Source organism: Giraffa tippelskirchi, chromosome 4 (genome assembly GCF_054371585.1).
Source record: "Giraffa tippelskirchi isolate mGirTip1 chromosome 4, T2T-mGirTip1v1.2.pri, whole genome shotgun sequence".
NCBI classification, from domain to species: domain Eukaryota; kingdom Metazoa; phylum Chordata; class Mammalia; order Artiodactyla; family Giraffidae; genus Giraffa; species Giraffa tippelskirchi.
This window is the reverse complement of record NC_137278.1, coordinates 48,675,319-48,694,173: the sequence shown is the minus strand read 5'-3', so window position 1 is coordinate 48,694,173 and position 18,855 is coordinate 48,675,319. Positions and strand designations below refer to the sequence as shown.

The 18,855-nt window shown below is 42.2% G+C and overlaps 1 protein-coding gene across 4 annotated transcripts in view; it reads right to left on the bottom strand.

Annotated features, from left to right (window-relative positions):
- The window catches only part of CTNNA2 (catenin alpha 2), a 1,291,223-nt gene that overhangs the window by 689,430 nt on the left and 582,938 nt on the right, over window positions 1–18,855 (bottom strand). The window lies entirely within an intron of this gene.

Below are 18,855 nucleotides of genomic sequence, written 5' to 3'. Positions count from 1 at the left end.
CGCCTCAGAGATGATGAAGGCCATGCAGGCAGCAAGAAAGACGCTAAGAACATGGGGATCCAAGCCTCCAACTTCAATAAGGAGTTGAAGTTCTGCCCAGGATATCGTTTGTAAAGGGATAACACACACACACACACACACACACAAAGTTTTGAAATTATGACAATGTACCATGCTGTTTTTGGTTGAAAATATATATCTGATTTACTGAATAATAGCCATGATATGAAGTTTTCTGTAATGCATTAAATTTAGTAAGGATTCAAGGGGGGTCACAGTCAGACACAACTGAGTGACTGAACAACAACAACTAGATGTTTAATGAGCACAGATCCTTTGCTCTTGTGGGGTATAGAAATGATTCTGTAGGAGGTATAGTCTTTCTACTTGGGATGGGGAGATTCCCCTTGTGAAAGGAGAAAAATTCTATGCTCTGATTCAGAAACCTGATTTACAGCAAGAACGGCGGTGTTAGCATTCCACTGAAGCCTTTACCCTGATGAAGTCAGTGATTCTGTACTCGACAATCTACACATGGAGAGCCACAATTTTATAGAGATTTGGATGCTCTTCAATTTCTGTATGAATTTGGGGTAAGAGAAAAGATTCTTGAAACAGTTGCAAAATTTACTCCTATCACCAAGAGGGCATGCTCAAAACAGAGTGAGAAGGAGTTTCTTTATAAGATTGCTTTACCAGACCATCTTAAACATGCATCACCATTCTGGAACTTGTGAGAATTCTTGCATTTTTAAAATCACCCAATGTGGTCTTGCGTCTAGGTTAGTTAAAGAGGGTGGCTGCACAGTAACCTCGAGCTCCATCTCATTCTCCTAAGAGGTGTCTTGGGAGGTGCGAGTCAGATGAAAATCAGAAAATGCTGGGGCTTTTTTAGGTGCAGGTATGAGAAGGGTGAGAAGAATTTCATTACCTGCTCACGTAAATCCCCACATATAGAAGAGGTAGGGAAATATTATTTCTTAAGGTTTGTCAGACACTGTGCAAAGAACATATTATTTATACAATCACACTTAATTCTAACAAAGGTTATTGGAGGCAGGAGGCAGTTCTCTAATTTTTATTGAAATGTAGTTAACTTACAATGTTGTGTTGTGTTTCAGGTATATAGCAAAGTGATTTAATATATATATGCAGTTGCCTGGTTCCTCAGTGGTAAAGAATCCGAAACACAGGAGCTGCAGGAGACGAGAGTTTGATCCCTAAGTCAGGAAGATCCCCTGGAGAAGGAAATGGCAACCCAATCCAGTATTCTTGCCTGGAAAATTCCATGAACAGAGGAGCCTGGTGGGCTACAGTCCAAGGAGTCACAAAGAGTCGGACACAACTTAGAGATTAAACACAACAACAAATATGTATACTTCTCAGATTTTTTTCCATTATAGGTTGTTACAAAATACTGAGTTTAGATCCCTATACTACAGCAGGTTCTTATTGGTTATCTATTTCATATATTGTAGTGTGTATCTGTTAATCTCAAACTTCTAATTTATCTCTCCTTCACTCTTCTCCTTTTCCCCCCTTAGGAGGCAGTTTTTACAGATGAGGTAGTCTACCTTAATGAGTCTAAGTAATTCACTTAGGTTCACGCAACATGTAAAATGACAAAGCCTGCCTCTGAATCAAGGACTGCCTGTTTCTAAAAATCTGTCCTCTGTAATATCTCTTTTATAAAGTACTTCCAACTACTCAACGCAGCAATCATGACTTAAGAATTTAAAATGCAAATAATCTGCTTAGATGAGAATGTATCTCCTCCCTCATGCATACATGTGAGTGAATGTGCAACACACACACACACACACACACACACACACACACACACACACACCAGCTGTGTAGAGCCCAGATCCTCATGGGCTATGGTATCTTCAAAATCACTTAGGACTAATGATGCTTGTAATCAGGCAGGCTCCCCTCACATAATAAACATATACTTATTTTCTATTTTTTTTCATTTATAACATGTATGTGAGCACGTATGTGTGTCTGTCTGTCTGTGGGCGAACACACACGACAACCGCATTTCACAGTTGAGTCTTCAGGCAGCAATATTTTAGCAGAATGAACATCTAATCTTCTCAATGACTTGCGAGCTGTGAAAGACACTGCAGCTAACTCCAACTGTAAAAAAATATATTGGCTTCAGAAGAGGAATGGCATTTGGAAGGCTATGCTTTAAAATGATGTCGCGGGGGGCGGGGGGAGCAAAATAGAAGGCTGCAGTTCTCAGAGTGGAAGCATCACTTTGAGGGCCCAGGTGCAGAGTTGGAGGTGTGAGGAGAAGATCAAGGTCTCCCGTTCATCAGATTTGCAACAGATCCTACAGGGAAACGAAGCTGCCAGAGGGCCTTGACCATGTCCTGGGTCAAGGCTGTGATCACATGATTTTCCTGCCACCTTCTTCCTTCAGCTGTCCAAGCTCAAGCACCGTGCAAAGTGGAAGAAGACGTCTTCCAGCACACTCAAGATATCTTCTCCTGAGTCATAACTGGTAGACATGGCTTTTGCTTTGTTTTAGTTTGAATCAGTTCCCCCTGGCATTTTCCTGTCTCTGAAAGTCTGGGGCATTTTCGGCAAATCTTCCCTACTAACACCTTGTGTTCTGCACAAAGTAGGTGGCCATTGTTTGATAAATGTGGGACTGATTAAAATTTATCTACAGAGGCAAGTTACTAAGAGATGATTCTGCAACAAGCATGATATGAGTTGGGGCTTCCCTGGTGGCTCAGTGATAATGAACCTGGCTAACAAGGCAGAAGAACTGAGTTCGATCCCTGGGTCAGGGAGATCCCCTGGAGGAGAAAATGGCAACCCACTCTAGTATTCTTTGCCTGGGAAATCCCATGGACAGGGCAGCCTGGCAGGGTACAGTCCACGGGCAGTAAAGAGTCAGAGGCAACTTAGCAGATTGAGCACAGCACAGCATGATGTGAGCTACAAAGTCTCCAAACAGCCCCAGTGAGGGACATACTGCTGTTTCATTCTACAGGTGGTGAAGCTGAGTCTGAAAGAGAGTAAGTGGTGTGTCCAGAGATGCACAGTCAGACAGCAGCGAGGGCTGGGACTCACTCCCAGGCAGTCACCACAGCCAACTGAGTCCACCAGCTCCAGTTCCTCTTCCAGAAATCTGGGTCCACAGACTCCCCAGCTCCTCCCACGCATGACTACTCACAGGAGAGTTAAGAAGAAAAAGAGAAGCTGATGTTCAAAGGATGGGGAAAAAAAAAAAAAAAGCTGCTTCAGTAGCCATCTACTAACACTGCCACCCTCCTCTTAATTAGCAGTGAGTGCCTCGGGAGGAGGTTAGCTTTCCAAAGAGCTGGTTCACAGATAGAGCTAGGAAAACTCATTACTCTTCACCACAGGGGCTCAGCTCTCCCTCCCCACCCCTCCTTAAAAGCACAGCAGGGTGACTGAGGGAGAGATAAGGAAACATAAATAACAACTGTGTTTTCTAAACAGTCTGGTCCACCCCACCCTTCTCCTCCCAGAGAGGTGTCTATAAGCCCACAGAAGCCTCTTTGCACACCATGAGGTCAAAATAAGTCAGAGGACTCTAGTTTCCCATCTGTTCCTCGGGCAAAAGGGAAGCAGCAACGTGACACAAAGCCATGGATCTGGGTACTGGAGTCCCACAGTTGCGAGTGTCTCTCAGAGTTCTACACAATTTTACAGCTCATAAAGCCTTTTTCAAGTGAATGCTCTCATTGCTCTGTTGAACTTTGTGTGATAATGAAGTGGCTGTGAGGCTTTAAGTTTCCGGGCTAAGAACACGAACAGAGACTGAGAAACATTTCAAGAGTCACCCAGCTACAAGTGATTTGAACCTCTGCCCTGACCTAAGCAGGGTAAGTCCTTGCACTATCTTCACCTTCAATCCACCTTGGTGCACTGGTCCTTCTAGGACTCTGTTAGTCAAACTCTCTCCCTACTCTCGGTAGAGAATAATATGGACTCCCCACCCCAATCTGATCTCTAAAAACAAAAACAAACAAACAAAAAAAAACCCTTAAAGAAAGCTGATATAGACCAAAGGATATTTACTAGAAAGAGGAGATTTCTCTGTCTCAAAAATTTTTCAAAAGCATCTTCTTAAAGGCTTGTGAGAGGGAGGGTGGTCTTCTTCCCACATCACCACTAAACCACACAGGCAGAGTGGGCAAGAGTGGAGACACACCTCCATGGCCTGTTTTTAAGAATACAGAAAAGTCATTCTCCCCTACTAAGTCACTAGATTACTTGGGTTTCCTTCTGGTTTGCTACTAACCAGATTTAAGGAAAATCACGTAAACATGTACTGTGGTTCTTCCGACTAGTAAAACATGGGGATATTTATGATCTCCTCCAGTTAGAGTGGTTGATAAAGTCTTGATAGAAATGGAAAAGAATAACACTTGAAAACTGAATGGTAATTAATTTACAATTAGTACAGTCTCTCAGATATGAGAATTTATTATACTAGTTTCTATCTTCATCATATCCTTTATCATCTTCACAACCCCTTAGGCTAGATGTAATCATCCCCATTGTACAGAACAGAAAAATGAGGCTCAGAGAGGTAAATGACAAGCTCAAATGAGATGTGGAACTGACATATGAATCCAGGATTCATATATCTCTAGCTCCACTGTTTCTAATGGGAATTTATGTTAAAATTTCCACTTAGAGAATTCTAATCTAAGTGCCTGACATATGAATGGTAATACTGAGACATCACTAGCCCCAAATGTATTAGCAAAGATTCAAGGTGATGTTGAAGACTTAAGTCCCAGAATGGTAATATTTTATGGGCTAGTGAATGGGACAGTAAGAAGGTCTCAACTTTGGGGTCATGCAAAGGATGAAGGGTGATTTCAATAAGAACAGAGTTGGACACTACAAGAAGAGCAAAATAACAACTAAAGGAGAGAGGGCAATGAAGGGGAAACAGACATTTCAAAGCAATTTACCAAGATGCCCTGAACTTTTGATGATTCTGGTAACCAGAGGTGTGTCCACAAGGAGAACAGGCAGGATATAAGATGACCAGTTGCCAAGCCACAGAGCCCATATCCATCCCAGAAACCCCACTATTAGACATTTCATTCTTGGGATCAGATATTTCAAGAAATAGAAAAGTTCACTGGCTGTAGCAAATGCAGTTGAACCCCAGACATCATGGCTGAGATGAGTGTGGTCTCTGAGGTCATCATTTCAAGCACTCTTACAAATTAGCTGTGCAGCTCTGTGCCTTCTAATTCATTTCAGTCGTGTCAGACTCTTTTGTATGTCATGGACTGTAGCTTGCCAGGCTCCTCTGTCAATAGGATTCTCCAAGCAAGAATACTGGAGTGAGTTGTCATGCCTTCCTTCAGGGAATCTTCCCAACCCAGGGATTGAACCTACGTCTCTTAAGTCTCCTGCACTGCCAGACAGGTTCTTTATCACTAGTGCCACCTGGGGATCCCTGTGGAGCCCTAGACATGTTACTTGACCTCTCTGTGCCTCTGTTCCTTCATACATATCTATCTCATTGCTCTGTTGTGAAGATGTTGAAATGATATATGTAAAAAACAGGTAGTACACCTTAAAGTGAAACTTTTAGTAACTCAGTCCTGTCTGACTCTTTGCGATCCCATGGACTGTAGTCTGCCAGGCTCCTCTGTCCATGGAATTCTCCAGGCAAGAATACTAGAGTGGGTTGCCATTCCCTTTTCCAGGGGATCTTCCCAACCCAGGGATCAAACCTAGGTCTCTGGTATTGCAGACACATTCTTTACCATCTGAGCCACTAGAGAAGCCTTAAGAAGAAAGGCTTCTCTGACCAGTGGTGGTGAGGTGGCCAAATCCTAACCTCTAGATTGCCAGGGAGTGTCAGCACACCTTAAGCCCTTAACATATTATTATTGACAAGTTGGATTTGAAACACTTCTTCCAAATATTCATGTTGCTATGGTCTGAATGCTGTGTCCCCCCAAATTTTTATGTTTAAAATGCTAACTTCCAAAAATGATAGTTTCAGGAGGTGAGTTTGGGAAATATTTAAGTCATGAGGGTAGAACCTTCACAAATGGGATTAATGTCATATATAAGAGGCTCCAAAGAAATCCCTACTTCTTTCCCCCATATGAGGAACAGTAAGAAGGTGCCAGCTATGAACGCAGAAGAAGGCTTCCTCCAAAAGCCACTACCTTGCTAGCTTCTTGACCTTACTTCCCAGCCTCCAGAACTCTGATCAATACATGTATGTTATTCTGTTATTCATCCAGTCTATGGTATTTTGTTATAGCAGCATGAATGGGCTAAGAAACATATCTAGAGCCTTAATTCTTAAAATATGTACAAGTGAAACACCCAAGCTATACTGCTAAGTTTATGTTTGATCTTCCTCAAAATCGTAGCAATTAAATATGATTAGAATCAATTTTTAGTTCATTTTTTTCTTTAAATATTAACCACCTTCTACATTAAGGCTACTTTATTTAAAAAGTGGTAACAGATGCATAATAGAGAAATATTTGAATTGCATTTGCTCATGGAAGCTTGTTCTTTAGTAGACATGAATGGTCATGGGTATAATTTCCTATTGTCCTACATGATGTAACCACACTTTCATTGTAACATACAATCCTAGTTTAACAGAGTAAAATATAAAAAATAATTAAATTCTCAAAATCTTATTTCCCTCTAGATGTTCCACCACCTGAACTAGTTTGAAAATCACTGATCTAAACACTGCCTCATTCTTTACCTGTCCTTGCAAAAACAAAAGAAACAAACATATTGATAAATTTGAGTTGTTTGAATTATTTCTAAAAATAAAATATGAACAAATGAATTGAGCATGCAGTTGGCCTAGTAATTAAAAAAAAAATTAAATCCATACGTAGAACAACTCTTTTTTTCTCCAAATCTAGTCTACAGGTAGAGCTTTCGAGTATTCTCTTTTCCCATGGCACCCATTGGATGCTGGTGCTGTCTTTACCATTAAATGTTAACATAGAGATTTCTGGGGATTCTCTGATAGCTCAGTTGGTAAAGAATCCACCTGCAATCCAAGAGACCCCGGTTCGATTCCTGGGTTGGGAAGATCCCCTGGAGAAGGGAAAGGCTACCCACTCCAGTATTCTGGCCTGGATAATTCCATGGACTGTATAGTCAATGGAGTTGCAAAGAGTTGGACATGACTGAGCGACTTTTACTCACTCATAGTGATTTCTACCATTGCAGGTAAGTGAAAAACATGCAGCATGGACACCGCTAGCTTCCAATAAGTATTCTTAAGTGTTTTCATCTTAAATATGTCTTTCAAGCGCACCATGATAAATTTCCATGAGGCAAGCTCACTTGGAGGAGATGGTGGATTAGGGGGTTTAAAAGGCTTTCCCTTACTTGATGTGAACAGGTTAAGCCTAACCCAGTATTTAAATGTGATCCCTCTTCTTGACTGCTGTAGCCCCTACTGTCCCTACCATAGGGTGTCTTGCACAATGTATAGCTCACAGCTATAGGTGTGCACAACTTTATGCAGTGGCCTTAAATGTAATGAGCTTGAGCTCTATCCAGAGTCTCAAGGTCACCTGAAATCAAGCACTGTCCAGTCTTCCCAGCATTATTTCCAACTGGCACCACTCACATTTACCAGTGAGTCCCTCACCCCTACCCACAGCCTACCTTCCTAGGCAGCACCTTCTAATAAAGAGCAGAAATTCTGGGAGCCTGGCAGGCTATAGTCCATGGGGTCGCAAAGAGTTGGACACAACTGAAGTGACTGAGTATGCATGCATCCATCTTTTCAAAATCCATGGGTCCTTTGAGAGCCAGTCCCTTTCTCTACTAACCTACTCTAGGCCAGACTCTTGACTTTCTGGTTACTGATAGCATGTACCCCATACAGTTAGCATTGAATTATGTCCTGTTTTACTATTTCCTAGTGACAAAGTCTGCAAGAAATATTAGTCCTATGAAATTATCCTCAAAAAAATTACTACATTCAGCTAAGTCTGGGAGAACTATACACTGTCTCTCTCAACTTGGAAATCACAAAACACTCAAGCATAGTAAAGGTAGTGAAAGGTCCTGAGTTTAAAAACAAAATCTTTCTAATATTTTTAATCTCTATTTTCTCATCACTTTAAGAAACTTGGTTTAATGTAAAGTATATTAAGAGTTCAAAGAGTCATGTGTAGCCTGCCAAGCTCCTTTGTCCATGGAATTCTCCAGGCAAGAATACTGGAGTGGGTTGTCACGCCCTTCTCCAGGGAATCTTCCCACCCAGGGATCAAACCTGGTTTTCCTGCATCGCAGGTGGATTCTTTGCCATCTGAGCCACCAGGGAAGCCCAACGTAAAAGTAATGTGCCTCATGTCACACTCTGGAAAGTTCTGCCCTATTGCTGAATCCAGTGGAGCTGCTGGGGTCTTGGAGGTGGAGAGAGGGGTGATGCTCAAGTCTCATACCCACCTCCTTCCTTAGTTTCCCCAAAGCTGCCTTCCAAGGACTTCTATGGCACCCCAGGGACTACTGATCACAGTTAAGAGCTCACCAACACATATTTTCTCATCTAGTCCCCAGAAGGCAGGAGTAGTAGTATCATCTTTATTGTACAGATAAGAAAACTGTGGTGTATAGTGGTCATGGTTGAATGACCACATTGTCAACCAAGCAGTATGGGCAGAACCACTTGCAAATGCAATCCTTCTTTCACTGGGCCTAGCAGAATTCTTTGAATATGCAATAAACATACAGAATTCTACCTACCCTACTGAGTGACAAATACAAGGCAAAAGATGCAAAAAGAAATCACAGCTTTGATTTTTCTCTTTGCTAATAAAAATAGTGCCTTGATTATGGCCGTATATTTTCAAGGCACAGGGTCCAGTCCTTAGAATTGGTGCTGGGCCAAACTGCACTCTTTAGATGGCTTTGAATTGGAGTCTGCATGGGTGACATAGATTATAACATCCAGTGGCTGGGCAGCTGTTTCTATTTGCCCTTGACATTTCACACTTCAGTCTCAGCTTTAAGATCAGGAAGGGAACAGAGGAAAGGCAGAAGTGATGATGCAATGATGAGAGGACAGGATAAAGCAAAACAGACATGACAAAGATGAGGCTCCCTTAAAGCCCAGCACAGCTCTCTACTTAAGAGTTAACCCCAATATGACTCCTTCAAGATGAATCTGACCTGGTAGCATCAGGGGCAAGACAGCAAAGACAGCAACAGCTCTCTGGTCACAGACACCATCTCCCCTAGCACCCCTGACACATTAATCACCAAGAGAAGCTTATAAAATGTTTCACCACTTAGCTTGAGTAAATAAAAAACGTTTAGCAAATGTGCAAATACTGTGGATGAGAGAAACTTTGCCACGTGGGGACTAGCATTTCAGTGTATGTAAAAATATTCAATTTAGGCAGGAGGGGCACTTCTTCCTGAGCAGTTAGATATAGCAGTGAAGGGAGAAGAAGCCAAATTGGGGGTATGCCCTGGTCTTAGGAGCCGGAACTCGTCCTATAGGTAGAGCTGCATCATGACAAGGGGGTAGGCTCAGCTACTCAGAGAGTGAGGCCAGCAGTATACACTGGACAGATCAGGGCATCAAGAAGCAGAGCTGTGATTAAATGGAAATGGCACAGGGGCTTCCCTGGTGGCTCAGACAGTAAAGAAGTTGCCTGCAATGCAGGAGACCTGGGTTTGATCCCTGGGTTGGGAAGATCCCCTGGAGAAGGGAATGGCCACTCACTCCAGTATTCTTGCCTGGAGAATTCCATAGACAGAGGAGCCTGGCAGGCTACAGTTCATGTGCTCACAAAGAGTTGGTCATGACTGAGTGACTTAACACTACTACACAGCTCACTGGTCTCAGCATTTGGGCGAGAATCCAGATTTCCCTGTTCTCAGTGTAGAACTCTCTCCACTAAATCTACTAAGTCCACAATAGAATTCCCTTTCACCCCCCCTTTCCTTGCTCTCCCCCCACCACTCCCTTTTCACTGCACAGTTTGAGGTTCAGAATTAAGTGCTTCTGTTAAATTACCTCCCAGGATTTCACGAAGAGTAATGATGTACATGTTTGATCTAGCGGTCAGGGGAATGCTGTAGACAGTGATTCAGAGCATCCATTTTCCACTTGGCCAAACTCATTTTGATGGAATTTCCCTGGGATTTGACTAAGCCAAAGTCTCCCTTAACTTGGGCCATGGGCTTTAGTGAAATCAAAACTACTGCTTGGGTTGTCTCCACTTTCCTCCTAGTGTAGAAGTGTTCCCTGTAACACTTACACCTCAAACCAATGCTTAGGGATTAAAAGGTGGCGCTGAAGAGCATTCTCACTAGATTAAAGAAATGAACCTATGTGGGACCATCTCCAATATCAAGGCTCAACCCATGAACTTCCCCAAAACAGCATTACAAAGTCTGTCTGAACTGTGAGTCCTCTTGGAATGGTTTAGGATGGTCACCAAGCACATTTAAAATAAAAATCAATGTCATTTAAAGCCTTAACATTTCTGTGCAGGGCCAATAGCTTAGAAGTAAAGAGAGATGCTTTCCCAAATGAATAAATACTGAGTTATTTAATGAAGCAGAATCTGATGCCAAAGCTTTAGAAGGTCACAAGTGAACAGTATCCCAAAACACAGTGTAGTGCTTTATAAACTGTTTGAGAGATATAATAGTACATTTCAGATTTTTTTCAAATGAAATTGTATATTAGTTGCTGTTGTTGTTCAGTCACTAAGTCACGTTTAACTCTTTGCGACCCCATGGAGTTCAGTGCACAAGGCTTCCCTGTCCTTCACTAGCTCCCAATGTTTGCTCAAACTCATGTGCACTGAGTCAGTGATGCCACCCAACCATCTGATCCTCTGTCACTCCCTTCTCCTCCTGCTCTTAAACTTTTCTCAGCCTCGGGGTCTTTCTCAGTGAGTCAGCTCTTCGCATCAGGTGACCAAATTATTAGCACTTCAGCTTCAGCATCAGTCCTTCCAATGAATATTCAGGGTTGAATTGTACATGAAAATTGTACATGGAATCACAATATATAAAAGAGACGACCTCAGAGCCTGCCCTGCTGTTACAGGGGAGGAGGATGCTCAGACTGCATCTAATAGGTTTTTTCCCCATCCTTCATCTGCAAGGTATTTTCCCTTAACATCAACGACCCACACAACTCAGTCTATGAACAGTTGATCTCATTCACCTCTCTCCCTTTATCATAACCTAGAAAGTACCCTGGGGCAGTTGAAGCCACCACAGCCCTGGGCTTTCATTTTTGTCTCTGCTGATGACTAGCCTGATTTCCAGGAGAAAAAATCACCTAAATGACAAGTCCTATTTCTTCCATAAAATGTGAAGAAGCAAAGTGTATATACGTATCTTTGAGATATATGTATATATCACAAAGATTTGTTCAGGATCAAACTAGATTATGAAATGCCATTTTTTACACTCTAACATTTAGACAAATGTTCAATGTTGTTGGCCATACACTTAATTCATAGCAACCTTCAAAGGAAAATAATAGAATGATAAACTTGAGCATTATGATCTAAGGGGAGACAGAGGAAAGAAACACAATTCTGAGTTTGGCCATAACCTTAGAGGGATATTTCATTTAGGAAATCTTCACTGCACACTTGACGGACTACAGGAGTAGTAATGACTAATGCAGAGTTCTACTGTGTGATACAGACTCTGGAGAGAAATCACTATCAATTATTGATTGTCTAAATCTTAAACATATATAAACATATACACAAAAAGAAGCTGTGTAAATGGGAAAAAAAAAACCCTACACCAAAACAAGGAACTCAGGCCAAGTGTAAAGGAAGTGGTTTGTCTACAGTTTTCTGGAATAGTGGATTTAGGTCTTCTCTGCAAATGTTGCTCCCTTGCTAGTTGGAGGCATCTATCAGGAGTTGGATGACAGCTGTTTACACTTGGATGGGAGCATTTGGGGTAAAAGTGGAAACTTCATTTGGCAGATACCTATGTCAGCCACTGACTCATCAACTCCCCAAGTCCTAGACACACACTCCCCAAGACACACACCCCTAGTCCTTCAACCTCTACTCACTTTTCTTTCAAAAATTCGCTACAAATGCCCTTGGTAAGAAGGGAGGTGCAGCCCAGCAGAGTCCCTCTTGACTCAGTGCAACTTAGAATGAGCATTTCTCCCTTTCTTGGAGAATTCAGTTCAGTTCAGTCACTCAGTCGTGTCCGACTCTTTGTGACCCCATGGACTGCAGCACACCAGGTCTCCCTGTCCATCACCAACTCCCAGAGCCTACTCAAACTCATGTCCATCATATCGGTGATGCCATCCAACCATCTCATCCTCTGTCGTCCCCTTTTCCTCCTGCCTTCAATCTTTCCTGGCATCAGGATCTTTTCAAATGAGTCAGTTCTTCACATCAGGTGGCCAAAGTATTGGAGTTTTCAGCTTCAACATCAATCCTTCCAATGAATATTCAGGACTAATTTCCTTAGGATTGATAGGTTGGATCTCCTTGTAGTCCAAGGGACTTTCAAGAGTCCTCTCCAACACCACAGTTCAAAAGCATCAATTCCTTGGTGCTTAGCTTTCTTTATAGTGCAACTCTCACATTCATACATGACTACTGGAAAAAAACATAGTTTTGACTAGATGGACCTTTGTTGGCAAAATAATGTCTCTGCTTTTTAATATGCTGTCTAGGTTGGTCATAATGTTTCTTCCAAGGATCCAAGTGTCTTTTAATTTCATGGCTGCAGTCACCATCTGCAGTGATTTGGGAGCCCCCCAAAATAAAGTTTCTCACTGTTTCCATTGTTTCTCCATCTATTTGCCATGAAGTGATGGGACCGGATGCCATGATCTTAGTTTTCTGAATGTTGAGTTTTAAGCCAACTTTTTCACTCTCCTCTTTCACTTTCATCAAGAGGCTCTTTAGTTCTTCTTTGCTTTCTGCCATAAGGGTGGTGTCATAATTCAAGGTCACCAATAAGTCCTCTCCCCCATGCATGTATGACCCTGAGACTTTGGGAAAGAGTCTTATATTTTTATTCCACCCCCCACAGGAAATATAATAATTATCAATTTGGAGGCAATGTTAATTGGGCAAAGTGGCTGGCAGTGGATGCCAAATATTAAAATAAGGCAAAAACGATCAGAATTGTAAAGAGAAAGAGTTTTTAAAAATGCTGTCCCTAAATATTAAAAGGGTGAGCTCCATTAATTCTAGGTTTTTGCAGTGATTGTGGTTTTGTTTGCTCATTTGTTTTTCATCATCTCCTACCACCCTCCAGCAGATATTAATTCACCTTTGCATCAAAGGTTTTCTTTGTATTTTCAGAAACTGCAAATACTCATTTAATGCCTTCAAACAATGCCACAGAGCAGTGTGCCATGGTATAGCTATGTCTCTCTAATTATGTGATGTTTGTAAGTCAATATGACAGCAGAGAAATCATCCCTTTTCATTTCCCACCATTCTCTAAAATATGTTCTTAGAGGGAACTCCAGACACTCAATTCTCTAAATTTAGAAATGCAGAGTCATTTTTGAGTCTTCTCCAACTTTGCTCTCCATGTGACTTTAATGGCCAAGAACCAAAGATTCTTCATCAGTAAATGTTCTAATATCGCTGTTGCTGTTATTGATTTGGTCACTAAGTTGTGTCCGACTCTTTGCAACCCCATGGACTGTAGCCCGCCAGACTCCTCTGTCCATGGGATTACTCGGGCAAGAATACTGGAGTGGGTTGCCATTTCCTTCTCCAGGGGATCTTTCTGATCTAGGGATCAAACCCATGTCTCTTGTTTGGCAGCAGATTCTTTATCATTGAGCCACCAAGGAAGCCCCTCTAATAGCCATCTTTCCTCATAATTTCCACCACCTTGGCTTTCTCCAGGCCCACAGTACTTCTTACCTAGATTGTTGCAGTGTTCTCCTAACAGGTCTCCTTCCCTTGACTCTTCCATATCATTCTATTCTAGATGCTCTACTGAGTTAAATTTTTAGAAGCACAATGTGAGCAGGTCATGCATAACTACAAACGTCCCATGGTCCCTGCACTCATGGGAGACTTAAATGGTCAAATGCAGATAATAAGATTTGCTTAATTCCCTTCTCTCTCATTAGGAGGTAAGCTATATGAAAGCTAGGGCTTTGAACCTGAACTGTGCTGGGCATGTAAAAGTGTAGCAACAGTAGCAGGTGCAGTACGGATTTGTTGAAAGAATAAGTGAGTACAAAATGCATGGATAGCTGGATGAATGGATGGATGGATAGATAAATAATGCCTCCTTAAATGGTTTGCTTACAGTATTAAATAGAATAATGTATATAAAAGAATCAGGGCTTCTCTGGTGGCTCATGGGTGTAAAATCCGCCTGCCAATGCAGGAGACTCGAGTTTAATCCTTGGGTTGGGAAGATCCCCTGGAGAAGGAAATGGCAACCCAATCCAGTATTCTTGCCTGGAAAATCCTATGGATAAGAAGCGGTGGGCCGCAGTCCAGCCAGTCACAAAAGAGTCCATTGTGATTAAACAATAGCAACATAAAGGAATCAAGCACAGTCAAGTTAGTTCCCTTCCTTTTTTCTCTATTAGTCTTCTCGTACTACTCAGACACATCTCCCAATCATGAAAGGCCAAGACAAATGATGGAAGGATCATGTACTCCATCCTTCCTGCAAAGGGAAAGTACTCGATTCTGAAACTTTAGCTTAGGATTGATGCCCCTGGATTTGTTAGGAAATAACTCTGGTGGTGAGATCCTGGAACATAAGAGGCTGCCTGCAGTGGTACATGGGTAGGGATGGTTCTTGAAAAAGTATATCTCGGGTCTTTAATGAGACAGGTAAGGATATCTTGGGCCCGTACTGGGATGATGTGGAGAAAGGACAAGTTTGAGAGAGAATCCCCAGGCAGAATTGGTGGGTGTGACAGAGACCACCTTTTTCACTTGGCCTCAGTCTCTTGAGTTCTGCTGAAGACTCAAATGTCCTTCATATTTTTTGTCTTTTTTTTTTTTAACATATAAAGTAGAAATAAATTGACTTTTGATAGCTGAAAGCTATCAACAACAAATTCTGGTACAGCCTTTAATCACTAAGGTCCTAGGGAGTGGATATCCTATGGAGAAGGCGCAAATGCCAAGGAGCACAACTCCCTACAAGCAGAGGGTTTGAAAAGGCACTTTTAAAAAAAAAGCCCATTCTGTGGAAGAAACCAGCTGTCTCTTAATTGCTATCTGCACCATGGTTTCTCCTGGGGGTTGGAGAGGGTAGTGGATTAAAAAAAAGGTTTGAAGGCCATAGGCATGAATATCCAAATGATATGAATTTTAATACATACTTTTAAAAGTGTTAGGCAGTGATGGAAAGATATGATGGCTTTGCTTTTATTTTTTGGTTCGATTAAAATCCCTCCAAAAGTGCAGCAGCTACCTCTTTGGAAATTTTGCACAATTTTAAACTTTGGAAAGATTTTCCTTTCCAGAGTCACAAATCTCTGAAAAAGCCTTTGGCTGCAGGAGTCTGGCTCCAAGAAAAGACTGGGGCAAAGGCTTTGCACGTGTTTCTGAAAGGTAGATGGCTTGGAATGAGCACCTTCCAGTTAGGAGCGAAGCCACCTAGTTATCTAAATGAAACAGAAAAATGCATGAAATATTCCCCTCATCCCAACTAGATAAGAGGACCTAGCTCTCAAGACGTTATCCACAGTCTATCATTTAAGCCTTTTCAGCTATTTCAGCTATAGCATTTCCTAAAAAAAAAAAAAAAAGTTGTTCCAAATAAGATTGTAAATTTTACTGCCTGCTCAATCTACGCTTCTGAATGGAAGAGGCAACAGGCACGCATTTAAACAGAGTGTCAAAGAAATGAATCTCCAGTTTATTGCTACTATTCATCTTGGCTAGTAAATGGCCTCCATACTATTCTTCATTCATTAAAAATGGTTCATTTCCTTTGGCCTTTATTCATTGCCTAATATTCCTAATGAACTTAATGTAGCAAGTGATGTAATCAGACAAAAGAACTGTAAGAATCTTTTTCTGCCACTATAAGCAGAATTAAATCATATTTAATTGGGAATATAGTGTTCACCCAAAGTCTTGATTAACTATGCATCACCCACAGTGTTGTCTATTCTCAGCCCTGCTCTCATTAAAGCAAGAGGAGAGCACCAGTTCTCAGGCTCAGTTCTCTATGTTGGTCACAGCCACACACCAGGCAGGCGCCTAACTAGTGCCAGCCATGGATTAGTCACTGCTTTCAGTGATCCTTAATCCTCCGTGGATAAGAGTGCACAAAGTGGTGTACATGAGACAGGAATGAGGCGACATCCATGGTACCTGCTTTATAACCAGGGCAGAGGAGAGAGTTAAGCAGAGCTGGGAAGAGTTGAGAGGCAATGGCTTCTGGACGGCTTTTGCCAAAAATAGTCACTGCCCTGGGGTGAGGATGAGAGAATTCTATTTTCAAAAAGGGAAATTGAGAATACAGAAAAGTGGCAAATAAAAAAAATCTGCATCAAAAAAAAATCATCAAGGACTTCAAGAGAAGCAAACCCCAGCTGGAGTGCCTGGTTGAAAGGCACATCAGGCTCCAGAGTTTGTGCCAGACCCTAGAGGATCAGGAAAGGCCTGTAGGGTTTGCTTTGTGTTTGTTTGCTTTTGCTTTCTTAGCAGAAATAGACATGGTGGAAAAGGTGTTTTGAGAAACATGGTTTGGTAGTAAATAGTTCAGCTGGAGAATCAATGATGATTTTGTAGCAATTGCGTCAAGAGGCAAGAAGGTCTTGGACCAGGTGATAACAATGAGGTACCAAAGGGGGGCTTTCTCAAGAGGCCCAGTGGGGGAAGAAATGGTGATGAACTGGAAATCATCATGGACAGGTAATATCTCAGACAGTAAGGAATCTGCCAGCAACGCAGGAGACCCAGGTTCGATCCCTGGACTGGGAAGATCCTCTGGAGAAGGGAATGGCTACCCATGTAAGTATTTTTGACTGGAGAATTTCATGGACAGAGGAGCCTGGCGAGCTGTAGTCCATGGGGTTGCAAAGAGTTGAACATGACTGAGCAACTTTCACCCCCCCCCCAAGAGAGGTAAAGGAGAAATATGGGGTTAAAAACTGCTGGATGCATTTGAGTCACTTCTTACTCTGACCCCCATCATGTCTGTCCTTCCTTTCCACCAACCAGGGAGTAGCTCCACGCCACCTGTCTATCATCTCAGAATCACTCAGCTGAGCATGACTCTCCCCACACTGAGCTGTGTAGCACTCATGGACATGGCAGGCCACATGGCAGCCCTTCTTGGAAGGTTTCTAAGCAGGCTGCATATTGCTCTCAGCTCCTCAGGGCAGCAAGTTCTCTGCAGCATTTCTATAATCACCACCATGTCTCAAGGCCTGGTGCACACAGCACTGTAGGTGCCACATAGTATTTGTAGAGAGAATAGAGAACTTAGAACCATAGCAATCTTCAAGTATTTTTAATAAGGGTTGAAGTCCTTGCTGAGTGACTCAGCAGTAAAGAATCTGCCTGCAATGCAGGAGACGCAGGAGATGTGGGTTCCATCCTTGGGTCTGGAAGATCTCCTGGAGGAGGGCATAGCAACCCATTCTAATATTCCTGCCTGGAGAATCTCACGGACAGTGGAGCCTGAAGGGCTATGGTCCATAGAGTTGAAAAGAGTCGGACACAATTGAAGCAACGGAGCACACACACAAGCAAAGTCCAGGCTAAGTGAATAAAATCTCTCCTTTATATAAGTGTTCTAGAGTGACTCCAAATGATTTATCTTCTGGCCAGTGTTGCTTTCTGATAAAGGTCAAACAAGCTTAAAAAAACAACAGAAAAACCTCCATTTGATTTGACATTTGTGAAGAGAGCCAAGAATCCTAGTTGATGATAACCTCCACCTTCCTTGTTCTGCTTCATCATCAGACCACAAGGCAGGTACAAGACTTCTCACAGACTTCAAATCTGCATTTTGTTGAGTTTTCTCATTTAGTCGTGGTGAAGGTAATTCCTCTCAGCGAAAAGGCCAAATATCAACCATCAATTTGCATAAAGGACAAACTCAGTAGGATGCTGTTTATGCTCTGTGTCCAATAATATAATCTGTCTCATGTTTGAAGGACACATTTACAAAAATAATTTTATGTGGTGCTCACATATTAATAAGCTAGTGGGAGCTCAATATATAGCAAATTCTTCTGACTTATGCAAATAATATTGTAAGGCTTATTAAGAGACAATAGTAAGATGGCAGAGTAGAATGATGTGCACTCATCTCCTCCTGTGAGAACACCAAAATTGCAACTAGCTGTTGAACAACCATCAACAGGAGGACACTGGAACCCACCAAAATAAGATATTCCACATTCAAAGACAAAGAAGAAGCCACAGCAAGACAGTAGGTGAGGCAAAATCACGATAAAATCAAATCCCATACTCAATGGTGGGTGACCCACAAACTGGAGAACAATAATACCAAAGAAGTTCTCCCACTGTTGTGAAGGTCCTGAGCTCCATGCCAGACTTGCCAGCCCAGGCACCCACCAGAGGGACTGGGAATCCCCAGGAAATCTGGCCTTGAGGGTCAGCAGGATTTGATTATACACATTCCAGAGGACTGAGGAAAACAGAGACTCCAGTCTTGGAGGGCACAAACAAAATTTTGCATGCACCAAGACCCAGAAGAGAGGAGCAGTGACCCTACAGGAGACTGAATCAATACTACCTGCTAGTGTTGGAGGGCCTCCTGTGGAGGTGTGGGTCAGCAGGGGCTCACCGCAGGGATGGGGGCACTAGAAGGTCCCCCTTGACATAAACCTTCTTGGAGTTGCCATTAATC